Here is a 13,060-nt window from a genome sequence, read left to right on the forward strand (position 1 = left end):
AGCGAATACTAAAGTGGAATCTTTGTGGTGTAGCCATACCATGTTGTCAGTGAGGACGCCGATGTGCAGAGAGATAGAGACTTGCCCCAGGTCACATCACCACTCAAAGTCAGAGCTGGGAGAGAGCTCAGGTTTCAAGTCCTGGCTCATAGTGTTTCCCACTATATTGACCACACTGCTCTACCACATGAAACAGAATAAATAGATGCCTCTCCCAGCCACCCCCACATCACACTAAAGTAGCAGGTAGACAAGAAGAAGCCAGGATGATCTTCCTGCCTGTGTGATAAAGCCTGATGTGAACACTGAATAGATCTGACTTCCCTGGAGAGAGGACCTTACGATATCCTCCTCTTCTGTCCCTGCCAGTATCTCTAGCACCTGGCCTGCTCTTCCCAGCCCTGCCAGCACCATACCCCAAGGCTTCGGTGATGCTGGGCTGGAGGTTCTGGGAACGTGCTGGTCAGTGCTAGATACTCGGCCACCAAGTCCGGGTCAAAGGAGCAAAAGGAAAGGAAGGTAAGGGTCCAGGATAAGCTCGGTAGGGAAGAGAAATGACGGGAAAAATACATTTCAGAACTGCAAACAGTTGGGTGGGTCCCTAGAAAGAGTGATTCATGTTCTTCACATTGTCATTCTGTCTCAACTCTGCTTGATGGATTTTAAATTTATCCTTCATTCCTACGATGTTTAAATGTCTCTCCCTCACCACACACATGCACGCACCCCTCCCTGGGGTGCTCCCACTCCCTCTGCCAGGCTTCAGCACTACCAGAAACTCAAGCAACCTCCGGTTCTGCCACCAGGAGCCTCCTCTCCCTCATGGTCCTACATGGCTGAGATTCCTCGGCCACCCTCCCAGCTCTCGCCAGGCCACCGGGACCTGGCTCCTGGCATCTGCTTCCTGGCCCACCCCACCCTCTCTGTCTCCTTACTGGATTTCCCTTTCCCAGACACTTTGCCAATCTGAATCACATCTTTGCCAAAATTACAGCAGCAATAATATGCACTGCAGAGCTCCGCTTCAACGGAATCAATTTTACGAATATCAAAACATGAAATTATCTCATCTTTCCTTTAAGAATTCCTGTTAAACAACCCTTCTATTATTGATATAAATGTTCATCAAGGGAATCTGTCACCCCCACTGCCTGACAAGCCGGCCAGTCTCCTGCTCTGGCTATCATCAAACTGAGAAAACATTTATTATCTCAGGCAATTTAGGTGAGTTGGAGTCTACATATTCCAGGGAAGGACATTCGAGTGTACTCTATACTTAGTCTTCCCCCCACCCAGCCCCAAAGTTCTGGCATCCCTGGACTTCCTCAAGTCTTATCTTTCTATATCCAGAACCTAGTATTGAGTTCAACACATAGTAGGCTGTTGTGGTGGCCATTAGAACTGTTTGCCAAATATTCTGGTCATCCTCCATCCTGGGCACATAGTAGCATGCACTTCCTGGCCCCTGTGGTTGAGTGGGGTCACGTGACCATTTTGGCCAATGAGTTGTGAGTAGAGTGATGTATTTCACTTCAAGGCTAAGCATTTAAATACAGTGTGAGATCTCTAGATCTAGAGGGGCTGGCAGACTGTTTCTATAAAGACCAGATAATAAATAGTTTACATATTGCAGGCCATGTAATTTTTGTTCAACTACTCAAACTCTGTTCTTATAGCATGAACACAGATAATATGTAAACAAATGTGTGTGACTGTATTCTCATAGAACTTTATTTATAAACTTTTGTAAACTTTGCTCTTTCAACTGCATCTCTTGGACTCCATCATTGTTACTCAGTCTATGTCCACGGGGGCAGGTTCTACAGCAGCGGGCAAAAAGAGGGAATGGAGACCCATAAAACAGAATCACGGGTGGACATACTAAATGAGAAGCTTCCTGAGGGCAAAGTTGGTGTCCTGTGGCCCCCAGCCCCAGCCCCTAATGGAAAGAAAACAGGACTTGCTGTTCTGAGATACTAGCTCAAGAATAAGCTAATGAAATCTCCAAGGGCACCCATCTCATTCATCTAACCCTTGCTTTCTATCCACCTCTCTTCTTTTTCTTTCTTTTTTCTTTATTTATTTTGCGAGAATGTACCTGTGCATTCAAGTGAGCAAGGGAGGGGCAGAAAGAGAGGGAGAGACAGAATCCCAATCAGGCCTTGGGACTGATGTGGGGCTTGGTCCCATGAACCCTGATTACGTGACCCAGCGGAAATCAAGAGCTGGACTCTCAACTGACCAAGCCACCCAGGCGCCCCTCTTCTTATTCTTTATTGCTTTGTTTGGCTAATGGGCAGAGGATAGAATTTTTTTGATTTGTTTATTTTGAGAGAGAGAGAGGGAAAGAGAGAGAAGCATAGAGAGAGGGAGACAGAGAATCCCAAGCAGGCTCTGCACTAACCATGGGGCTCAAACCCACAAACCATGACTTCACGACCTGAGCCAAAATCAAGAGTCAGATGCCTAAGAGCCACCCAGGCACTCTAGGGATGGGATTTTTAATTACAGCGGTCCTAAGGAGGAAAAATGACATATCTGAAACCCAGTAGCCCCATTAAAAACTGTTCCCTTGCTTGTCAGTCCACACAGAGTAGCAGGGTAAGGGATCTCCTTCCCACCCCCACCCCAAGCATGTAGCACTGCCAAAGCCACTTGAGCCACTCCTGCCTGCCTCCAAAATCTTCACTCCTCTCTGCCTTCCAGTGTTGGAGTCGAGATCTTCCTCCATGGAGAAATATTACGTCATTTGCACCATCCTTCCCTTTATACAGTATCAGTTTTAATTTTTATTTGTCTACTTTTGATTACTTCAGAAATAATGGCCTATGCATCCCATTGGCTTGTCCATGCCTCCCAGGCCCAGCAGGGGAGTCTACCACATTGAGGACATGCATCCTTCTCTCATTGGGTTCATGTCCATCCCACTCCCACCCCTCCACTGCTCACTTTCTCATTTCTCCAGAACATGTGCATCCTCAAGCCACCTTCTGAAAAATAGATACACCAGTAAGTCAACAAAGCCTATGCTCTTGTGAATGTACTGTCTTCATACCCTGAAAGTCTTGAGTCCTACAATGAGGAGGAAGTCTCCACTGCAAACACCACCTAGCACAGGCTGGGAGACAGTGGGCAGAAATAAGACTGATGGTACTAAAAGGTGAGTGGTGGCCCTGAAGCTCTCCTGGCTTTGTTCCTTCTGTCTGCCCTGCACAAGAAGAGGGCAGAAGGATCCCATTCCCTAACTATTAGAAGTGAAAAATCACAAGGAGGAAACATTTTTTAAAAATGCGACACTACACGATTGAGATGCCACGTTGAGTTCCTCTCTAAAAACGATTCTCTAGAGATGAGAACCGATAGGGTTCATGGGTTTTCTGTAAAGCAAAAGGGAAGGCAGAGAATGACCCTATTCATCATCCTCACCCACCTGTTCAGAGAGGAGACATTCCTGGTGCAGAAATATTCATCCAGGGATTTTTCTTTTCTGAGTCAGCTTGCTACCCAACCACAAGGGAGGAACAAAAGCTATATGTTATTTTCATTCGCTGTGACCTCCCAAGACTGTGGTGCTCAAGCTTTAGTGTACCCCAGAATCATCTTCACTGCTGGTTTTTAAATGCAGATTCCTGGGACCTCCCTCCAGAGATTCTCATGCAATAGTTCTTTGGTGCACTCAGGAATCTGTAGTTTTAATAAACATCTCCTCTATTAATCATGTCTTAAGAAACACTGTCCTAAAAGCACTAAGTAGTTATGAGAGGTTGTGGTAAGTTGGTAAGAGGTGTTGTCCTGGATGAATTAGGATATTAAATGCCCCTGGGACAGTGTCCCTCTCACCCATCTTCAGTCTATATCTACATATCCAGGAGTTTCTTGACCCACCCCCACTCCCTGCAAAACTCTATCCTTGCCTAGACTGGCATCGGTTTTGCCCATCCCACATTCTTCTCCATATGTCTATGTTGTTATGGTGACTGTTCAAGGACGGGCTAATGTCCAACTGCAATTTGACAGGCTGGTTCATCTTGAATGTAAACCAAGACCAAGGAAAACACTCTGCTTCAAATATGGAATGATCACTAAGTCTGCCAGAGTCCCTATGGAGGAGTCAAAAGAGCCCATGATCTGGTGTCAGAATCTCAGGGTTCAGGGTACAGTTCTTCCACTTGCTAGTCAAGTAACCTTTGGCAACTCTCTTCTCTTCTCTAGGTCAGTTTCTTCCATGAGGATAATAATATAATCTGTCCTACAGAAGTCTGTGGTGGGAATCAAATAAGATAGCATCTGGGAAAGAACCTGGAGACTGTGAGTTTACTTACATGCCAAGTAAGAAGAGGAGAAAACTAGTACTAATAAGCACTAGCAATCTCCATTACACTATAATATCTGTATTGTGATATAACCCCAAAAGTAACACAAAGCCATATATTCCACATATTCCAGATAGTCTCTGGAAACAAATATATCAAATACACTGAATATTGGCCAATTTAGTGGGGTATTAATTAACTGCTGGAAATTAGCAACATCATAATATATACAGACACAGGTAAACAGATATATTTTATGTAAAAGGAGAAACCCTAAACACTGTGACAAATGATCGATTCACCAAAGGATCTTGATGATTTGGAAAACAAGACCTCAAAAATGTATACTGTGGGTGAGTCCTAATAAATTACAGAGCAAGCTCACATCATAGACATATCTATCTCTACAGTCATTTGATTAATGGCACGCCTTCCCACACTGGCCTTTTAGCTACATGAAGGCAGAAACCACACTTGCTTTATTCAGCACTGTACCCCTAGCACCTAGCCCTTATAGGCATTCAGTAAATAGTTATAAAAGGAAGGAATGCATGGGAAAGAGAGGGCAGGGACAGGAAGCAGAGAGAAAAGACGCTATGCAGTCTCCCATACTACAATTTTGCTACGTGGCACATTAGTCCTCTTTAAGAGTTACCTTCTGCAAAAAACCTTACAACTACACTGAGTGGATAGAAGTGGTTTTAAGGGGCTTTTACCTGCAACTTTCCAATTTGCTTAAATATTCATCTTTACTATTCTGCTTTAGAAGCTGCTTCAAACCTCCACAGGATCTGCCCGACTTAAAGAGGGAAGGAAAACTCTTTAATAAGGAAAGGGGACTTAATACATGATGTGCAGAAATCATCAGAAAAGACAACAGATTCATTCAACAAATATTTATTGAGCACCTACTATGTACTGGGAACTGAGAAAGGCACTGGAAACTCTTTATGATATCACAACAGGAGTCCAGGAGGAAACACAAGAGGTTAGACCTAGCAGAATTAAAAAAAAATGTTTTAGCACAGTTACTTTTTAATATAAAGTAAGAATTACTTCTGCAAGACTATCTTGAGATTCCTTGAGCATTTGTGACTTTTCTGGAATTTATTACTTCTCTTAGTCCTTCTATTTCCCTAAAGCACACAGATAAAACAGACAGATAGACAAAGACAAAACAAGTCCTTTTTCTGAGGACCTGAAAGGGAGTAGAAAACAAAGAACAGGATACCACTCCTCAGATAGTGTCTGGAAAAAACACCCACCAGGAGTCAGTAATGGTTACAGCGGGAGAAAAACAAGTATTTCCACCCCACTGGACTTGCGGAAACAGAGTCAAGGTCCACAACTGCCTGACCTGGGACAAAGAAGGCCTGGTGGGCAAACATCTAAGAGACCACAGGTCTCTGAAAGGTATCTGTCCAAACCACTGCAGCATCAGGCTCAGACAACTCAATCCACAATGCTGCAGAAACTTCTCCACTAGCCTCATTTCCATCAAAACACTTCTCAAGTATCAGTCTCAGGAGCACCAGGAGTCTTCAACTAGAGCCTGATAATATCCTTCCCACCTATGCAGACCCAGATTACTTGAATTGATTTCCTAAGAAGCCCTCTTTTAAATAAGAGTAAGTTACTGCCGTGGTAAAGTTATGGGTGGGAGATAGCAGCGTTGGTGCAGCCAGATAGAATCTCTTCTCTGATCAGAGTCCCAATACCAGTGCGTGCTTGCAAAGACACCAGCTCAGCAGCAGTCCCTCACTCTTCAGCTGGAAGCAGGGAACTCTGTTTGTACTGGGAGAGCCAGTCTGAAATGCCACATAGAGAAACAAGTGCAAAGCTCTGAGCCCGGCATTCAAGGTCTCCATAGTGTGGCCTCAGGAAGAAGGAAAAGCCTATACCCCTAAGGGCTTTGCATGTTAGCCAGGCATGAGCCCCTATGGTGGTGGCTGTCCATTCCAGATCCTGAGCTCTGCCGCATCTGTCTGCTGGGGCTGGCTCCTCCTAGGGGTCAAGTCCAGATGTCAGACCTGTGTCAGAGCCCAGCCTCTGTCCAGCCACCTCCTCAGCTGTGATCAAAGATATGGAAGATACAAAGAAGCCCGCCAACACGTAGAAAGATGACAGGTTACGAGCTGGACATTCAGACACCAGTGGAATGGAAGAAGGACACACCGATGACTCCAGAGCCCATCTGGTTTCTGAAAGCTTTTATACTCTCTCCTTCATTGTACCAAAATCTCTGTACTCTGTGTTCAATTTTATGCATTTTCTTTCTGGTCATTTATTGTGTAGTTCACCACATAACTACTAATAATGATATTATAATTAACCTGTTTTTTAAGCCAAAGAATTCATTGAGAACAAAATTTGCATTTCCAGGGATAACATGACCTGAAGGATTTTTTGCTCAATAAATACACAACAGAGTACAGTGTGGGCAATCCCACGTGTGCAACTCAGACTGGTGCCCCTTGGAGTTGTGCAATATGACACAGAGCACTTGTAAGATTAGACCAACAATTACAACCAAATTGAAAGCGCCTGCATACCTCCAATAAACTAAAAAGAAAACTCATAGTGGGGCGCCTGGGTGGCTCAGTCACCTGAGCGTCTGACTCTTGATTTCAGCTCAGGTTATGATGCCAGAGTCGTGGGATTGAGTGCTGCTCAGCATGGAGACTGCTTAAGATTCTCTCTCTCTCTCTCTCTCTCTCTCTCTCTCTGTCCCCCACTTATGCTCTCTCTCTCTCTCTAAAATAAAAAATAAAAATAAAAACCCTTAAAAAGAAAACTTGTAGCAAGCATTATGGTTACCTCTTCAAGACCCTGCCATTCCCCACCCTTGTGAAGTATCTGTACAGTGTGGGCAATGGGCTCCAGGGTGGATTCTGGTTAGATTAAGCCAGTCTGGAGAATCCCATCCTTTCGCCAGTGATGAAGTAAGAGGAGGGCACATGACCCATTTAAGGCCAATGAAATATGAAGTAAAGCTTACTGGAGCTTTTAGGAAAATTCTCCCAACTTGTAAGGAAAGATTTTGGGGGAAGTGCCTTGTCGTCCCGCACAGATGTAAACAGTGGAGCTGTTTACCTCTCCACCAACCTAAGAATGAAGCTGCCACCTGCAGAAAAGCAGGGCCAAGACGATCACAAGCAATGGAAATAAAGCCACCAGATTCAGTCAACCTGGAAGCCACCCCTCCTCTACACCACTAGCAATATGAGGCAATACAGATCCTGATGGTTAAAGCCTATTTGTTGGAGTTACATTTTCTGTTACTTCTACCCCAAATATACTAACTGAAGGGGCCCCCACATGCTCTACACAATGATAAGATTTACTACTCCACAAGCCCACAAAACCACTTAATTGTTTTGATCACAGCAGGGGGAAAGTCTCCTCACACTCCTCCATATATGTTTTGGTTGTAATTCATCTTTTATACATAGACACTGGGACTTAAGTCTTGCATAAAATTCTCGAGACTAGGATTTTAATTCTAAGAATCCTTGGTATAATGGGAAAATGACTTAACCCAAATAGAATAAAGTTAAATCCAATCGAGCAAGCAGTATGTTTTAGGTAGGGAAGGAAACACTGCATTGGATTGTATGGAAAAGGACTTGTTGCAACTAAATACAGTATAAAAGGATTTAGTGGTCATAGTAGGCACTACCACCATCATCATTATCATCAATAAATATAATGGCTAATATTTATTGAATTTTTATTTTATGCTAGATATTCCAGCAAGGGACTTTCATGGAATAAATCATTTAAAGAATTCATTTAATTCTTGAAAAGGTCTTATGAAACAATTATTATTAACCCAGTTTTATGAATGAGAAAACTAAGACTTAAAAGGGCTAATTAATATCCCCAATGTTAGGTTCATACTGTGGTTAAATGGTAGAGCATCTGATCCATGTTTGACCCCAAATGCCATTCTGTCACCCACTGTACCAACTGGGCTCTAATAATGGTAGTACTAAGACAATAACAATGGTAATGATAACTTTCACTTAATTGGACTCATATTCAGGACTAGAAATTCATGTTTATTAACCACCCTATAAGATAAATATTATTACTATTCTCATTTAATAACAGAAACTTACCTAAAGTCACCTAGCTAGTAAACACTGAATCTGGACTTCAATATCTGATTCCTCATCCAATGTCTCTTCACTTGAAAGTGAATGGGATTGGGGTGCCTGGGTGGCTCCGTCGGTTAAGCGTCCAACTTCAGCTCAGGTCATGATCTCACAGTCCGTGAGTTCGAGCCCCATGTCGGACTCTGTGCTGACAGCTCAGAGCCTGGAGCCTGCTTCGGATTCTGTGTCTCCCTCTCTCTCTGACCCTCCCCCGTTCACGCTCTGTCTCTCTCTGTCTCAAAAATAAATAAACATTAAAAAAAAATAAGTGAATGGGATTTCGAATGGTCCTATCTCTTAAGTACAAGACCATCTGCGTCTTGTCTTTTCTTTCTTCCTTCCTTCCTTCCTTCCTTCCTTTTCTTCTTTCTTTGAGCATCTGCATGTTTCAGTGGTTGTATGTACGTGTACCTGTATGTATAGGGGGTAACAAGTCCTGCACGTTTATGACAGATTCTACCCAGTCCTCCCACAGGCTTGGCTCTGTGCTTTATACAGGTCTGTGTAGAAGATGTAGAGCCATGGTCAATGGGACACTCTAAATAAGCACAGCACTTCGTGGGAGCAGAGCATGCTCTTGGCATGGCACAGAGTCCCAGGCATCCCCAGGCAGCACCATGCAGGATGATCACAGGACTGCCCAGATGTGTGGAAAAGGGGAAGTGACACTTGAGATCATGGCATCATGTGACAAGAATCAAGGAACTGCTCTGCTCTGGGAGGAAACAAGAAAGAAATGGACAAAACGAGTTTGGGGTCTTTCCAACTCCTTCCTTAGTCCCTGAGCTCTTTCTCGCCACTACACCTCCACCCTTTAGCTGCCAGGACCCTGATATTGCCGCCTGGCTGTTGCCAAATTCCTGCGTGTCTTCACCATAATGTTTTACAAAAAAAAAAAAAAAAAAAAAAAAAAAAAAAATTCCCCATTACTACAGAAAATTTTATCCAAAAATTAAAACTGGTCTGAAAACAAGATGTTTTTCTGATTTTCAAAGTTTTAACAAATATGGAACATCTCATATAATTACCTGTGTTGGAAAAAAAATAGAATTATATGAAATTGGGAAGCACCAGAAAGACTGGACCATGTAATCACCACACACATGCTCCAAAGTAGCTGACCCTGTCTTTCTTCTACCTTTTTTTCCCACCTCGAACTTGAGTTCCCCAACACCAGGCTCTCAGAGGTGAAATCAAAATCACTGAAATACCTTCACACAATCGAAGGTGCCAGTGCCCCAGGGAGAGTGGGCTCTTTGACAGCCAGGCAGTGATAAAAGGACGTGAGGCAAGAAGAGGGGCCTCTGCTAGTCTTGATACCATAAAAATATAGGACTGCCCATTCCATCCAACACATGTTTTCCATGCATTTTAGTCTGATTTCTATATAAAATCGGTGTCATTTTCACTGGAACTAGTTGAACTCTAGACGATATGGAAGCTCTGTGGCAAGAAGACCTTCCTTAGCATATAAATTATAAATATGAATTAACTCCTTTTGAGCCAAGCACCATACTGTAGGCTTTGTAAGCCTTCTAGCTAATCTTCTCAACAGTCCTTAATTTTTTTTAAATGAACTGAAATCACACACTCATTCATCTGATCCCTTATTTATACAACACACTTATGACGAGCGCCTATTACATGCCAAGCATTGTGCTAGCATTAGGGCCAAAAACAGACCAGTAAACCAATCCTGACAGGCCACTGTGGTAAGGGCTCAAATGGGAACAAAGAATAAGTGATTTCAGAGTCCACAAAGGGCACTGGGGAGTTGCAGAGTTTGCTTGAAAGATAGGATATTTAAGCTTAGAATGTACATTATGTAAGAATGGGCCTGGCAGAGAGGCTGGGAGTTGGGGTGGGTTGCAGTCAGGGTAGGCCTCAGTGAGAAAGTGACTTGAGTAAACTTGAAGAAAGAGAAGGCATGAGCAATTCAGATATTCAGGAAGACAGAAAAGGAGGTGCCAAGACAGTATTGAAGGAACATGCCTAGCATGTTCCAGGAGCAGCCAGGAGACCATGTGGCTCCAACAGGAGAAGCAAGAGACAGAGTCAGAGACATACTGGGAAGGGCTGATACACAGAGGCCCTTTGCCTTTTGCTCTGAGTGAAATGGGAAGCCACTGGAAGGCTTGAAGCAGAGTTATGACATGACCCTAGCTACTACTGAGAATAGTCAGGGATCAAGGTAAGAGGCCAGGAGATCAGTTGGCAGCTATTACAATAATAATCCAGTAAGTGTGCCTGCTTCCTCTCTGGAATCTTGGGCAGAGACAGCCATTGAACGTGTTATTGTAAGTAGGAGTTCAACACACCGCAAGGAAAAACGGAGGGAGGGCAGGCCTGGGCAGAGGCAGGGAGAGAGGTCTTGAGATAGCCTGGGCCCACCCGCTAAAGCTCCCATGTCCCCTGAGTGGTGAAGAAGAATCTCTGAAGATTTCCTATCTGTTACACACACTCCTGCCCACCGAGAGGAGCAGGGGGATCTTGCAACTGTCCTGAAGGGGCTCAAGGTTCAGATAAGGACCAGCAGCATGGCGGGGTGTGCAGCTGCTGTAGCAGCCAAGACGCCAATGCCCATTCACAGGGAGGATACCTACATGTCAGCCATGGCCAGTCTGCAGCCAGCTCCTGCAGGTCTATAGGCCTGATGCCCCACCCCAATACAAGGGCATGTAAGCTCCAAGAAGGAAAAAGGTGGGGGGCAAAATATTAGTTAATTGCACCTGGCTGGCTCAGTCGGTACAGCACGTGACTCTTGATCTCAGAGTTGTGTTTTAGCCCCACACTGGGTGTAGAGATTGCTTACAAAAATTCTTTTAAAAAGAATGATAAATTGCGAATTAACCTGAAAACCTCTGGCCAGAACTAACAAAAACAGGAATTTATAAAAATGAAGTTGTTTTCCATTAATGTAGCTAGGGACTCAGAAATCAAACAGGTTTCTAGAACTAATGAAAGCTACATTTTTATAACCTGAGTTCTGTGGCTGTGCAAATTCAAATCTGCTTCCAATGTATCACTGAAAAGAGCACTGAGATACAGCATAGAGAAACAGTAGATCTAACTCCATATGATTTATCTGGATCATCTGTACTATCCATTCTTTGGAATGATCAGGGCAGAAATTCAGCAATGAAGGTTTTAAATATTCAAGGTCAAGTTTTAGGACTCCACCTGTAATTTGTACAGTCTTAATGTGGGTTACCATGGCATTGATTGTCTTAGCTCCATCCTTGGCAATGATATATATAAAATCATGATCTGATATGCTAATTATATTTTTACTCTTTTTTTCAGTTTTTTTAAGACTTTATATTTTATACCAATTTTAGGTTCAAAGAAAAATTGAGAGGAAGGCACAGAGAGTTCCCATATACCTCCTGCCTCACGCATACACAGTCTTCCCCCATTGTCAACACCCCCCACCAGAGCGGTACATTTGTTATAATTGATGAACCTGCATTGACACGTTACAATCACCCATAGTAAAGAATTTACATTAGGGTTGGGGCACCTGGGACTCAGTTGGTTAAGCATCCCACTTCAGCTCAGGTCATGATCTTGCAGTCCATGAGTTTGAGCCCCACGTAGGGCTCTGTGCTGACAGCTCAGAGGCTGCAGCCTGCTTCAGATTGTGTCTCCCTCTATCTCTGCCCCTCCCCCATTCACACTCCATGTCTGTCTCTGCCTCTGTCTCTGTCTCTCTCTCTCTCTCTCTCTCTCTCTCAAAATAAATAAACATTAAAAAAAATTTTTTTTAAGAATTTACATTATGGTTCACTCTAGGTGGCCTGCATTCTGTAGGTTTGGACAAATGTATAATAACATGTATCAACCACTATAGCATCATACAGAGTATTTTTACTGCCTTAAAAAAAGTATTGTTCTGCCTATTCATCCACTCCTAACCCCCACAACCCCTGGCAACCACTTGTCTTTTTACTGTTCCTATAGTCTTGCCTTTTCGAGAATGTCATATAGTTGGAATAATGCAGGATTTAGCCTTTTGGGATTGACTTCTATCACTTAGTAATATGCATTTAAGGTCACTTCCTGTCTTTTCATGACTTGATAGTTCATTTCTTCTTAGCCCTGAATAATACTCCATTGTCTGATTACCATAGTTTATCCATTCACTTACTGAAAAATGTCTTGCTTCCAAGTTTCGGCAATTACGAATAAAGCTAAAAACTTCGGTGTACAGGTTTTTGTAGGGACATAAGTTTCAGCTCCTTTGGGTAAATACCGACAACCTTGATTGTTGGATCACATGGTAATACTATATTTATTTTTGTAAGGAATTGCAAAACTATCTTCCAAACTAGCCGTACCATTTTGCATTCCCACCTGCAATGAATGAGTGTTCCTGTTGGACCAATTCTTGCTAGCATTTGGTGTTGTCAGTATTTTGGATTTTTACCATTATAATAGGTATATAATGATATCTCATTGTTTTACATTTTTCCTGTTTTTAATAATAAATCCTCACCAATGAAAATCATCTAGCATACCACCATGTGGGAAACATTGTCCTTGTTGACAGGCAGGCTCTACCTAAAGTGAGTAAGTCATCCAAGGTTTTAA

The sequence above is a fragment of the Panthera leo genome, chromosome F3 (assembly GCF_018350215.1).
Source record: "Panthera leo isolate Ple1 chromosome F3, P.leo_Ple1_pat1.1, whole genome shotgun sequence".
Lineage (NCBI taxonomy): Eukaryota > Metazoa > Chordata > Mammalia > Carnivora > Felidae > Panthera > Panthera leo.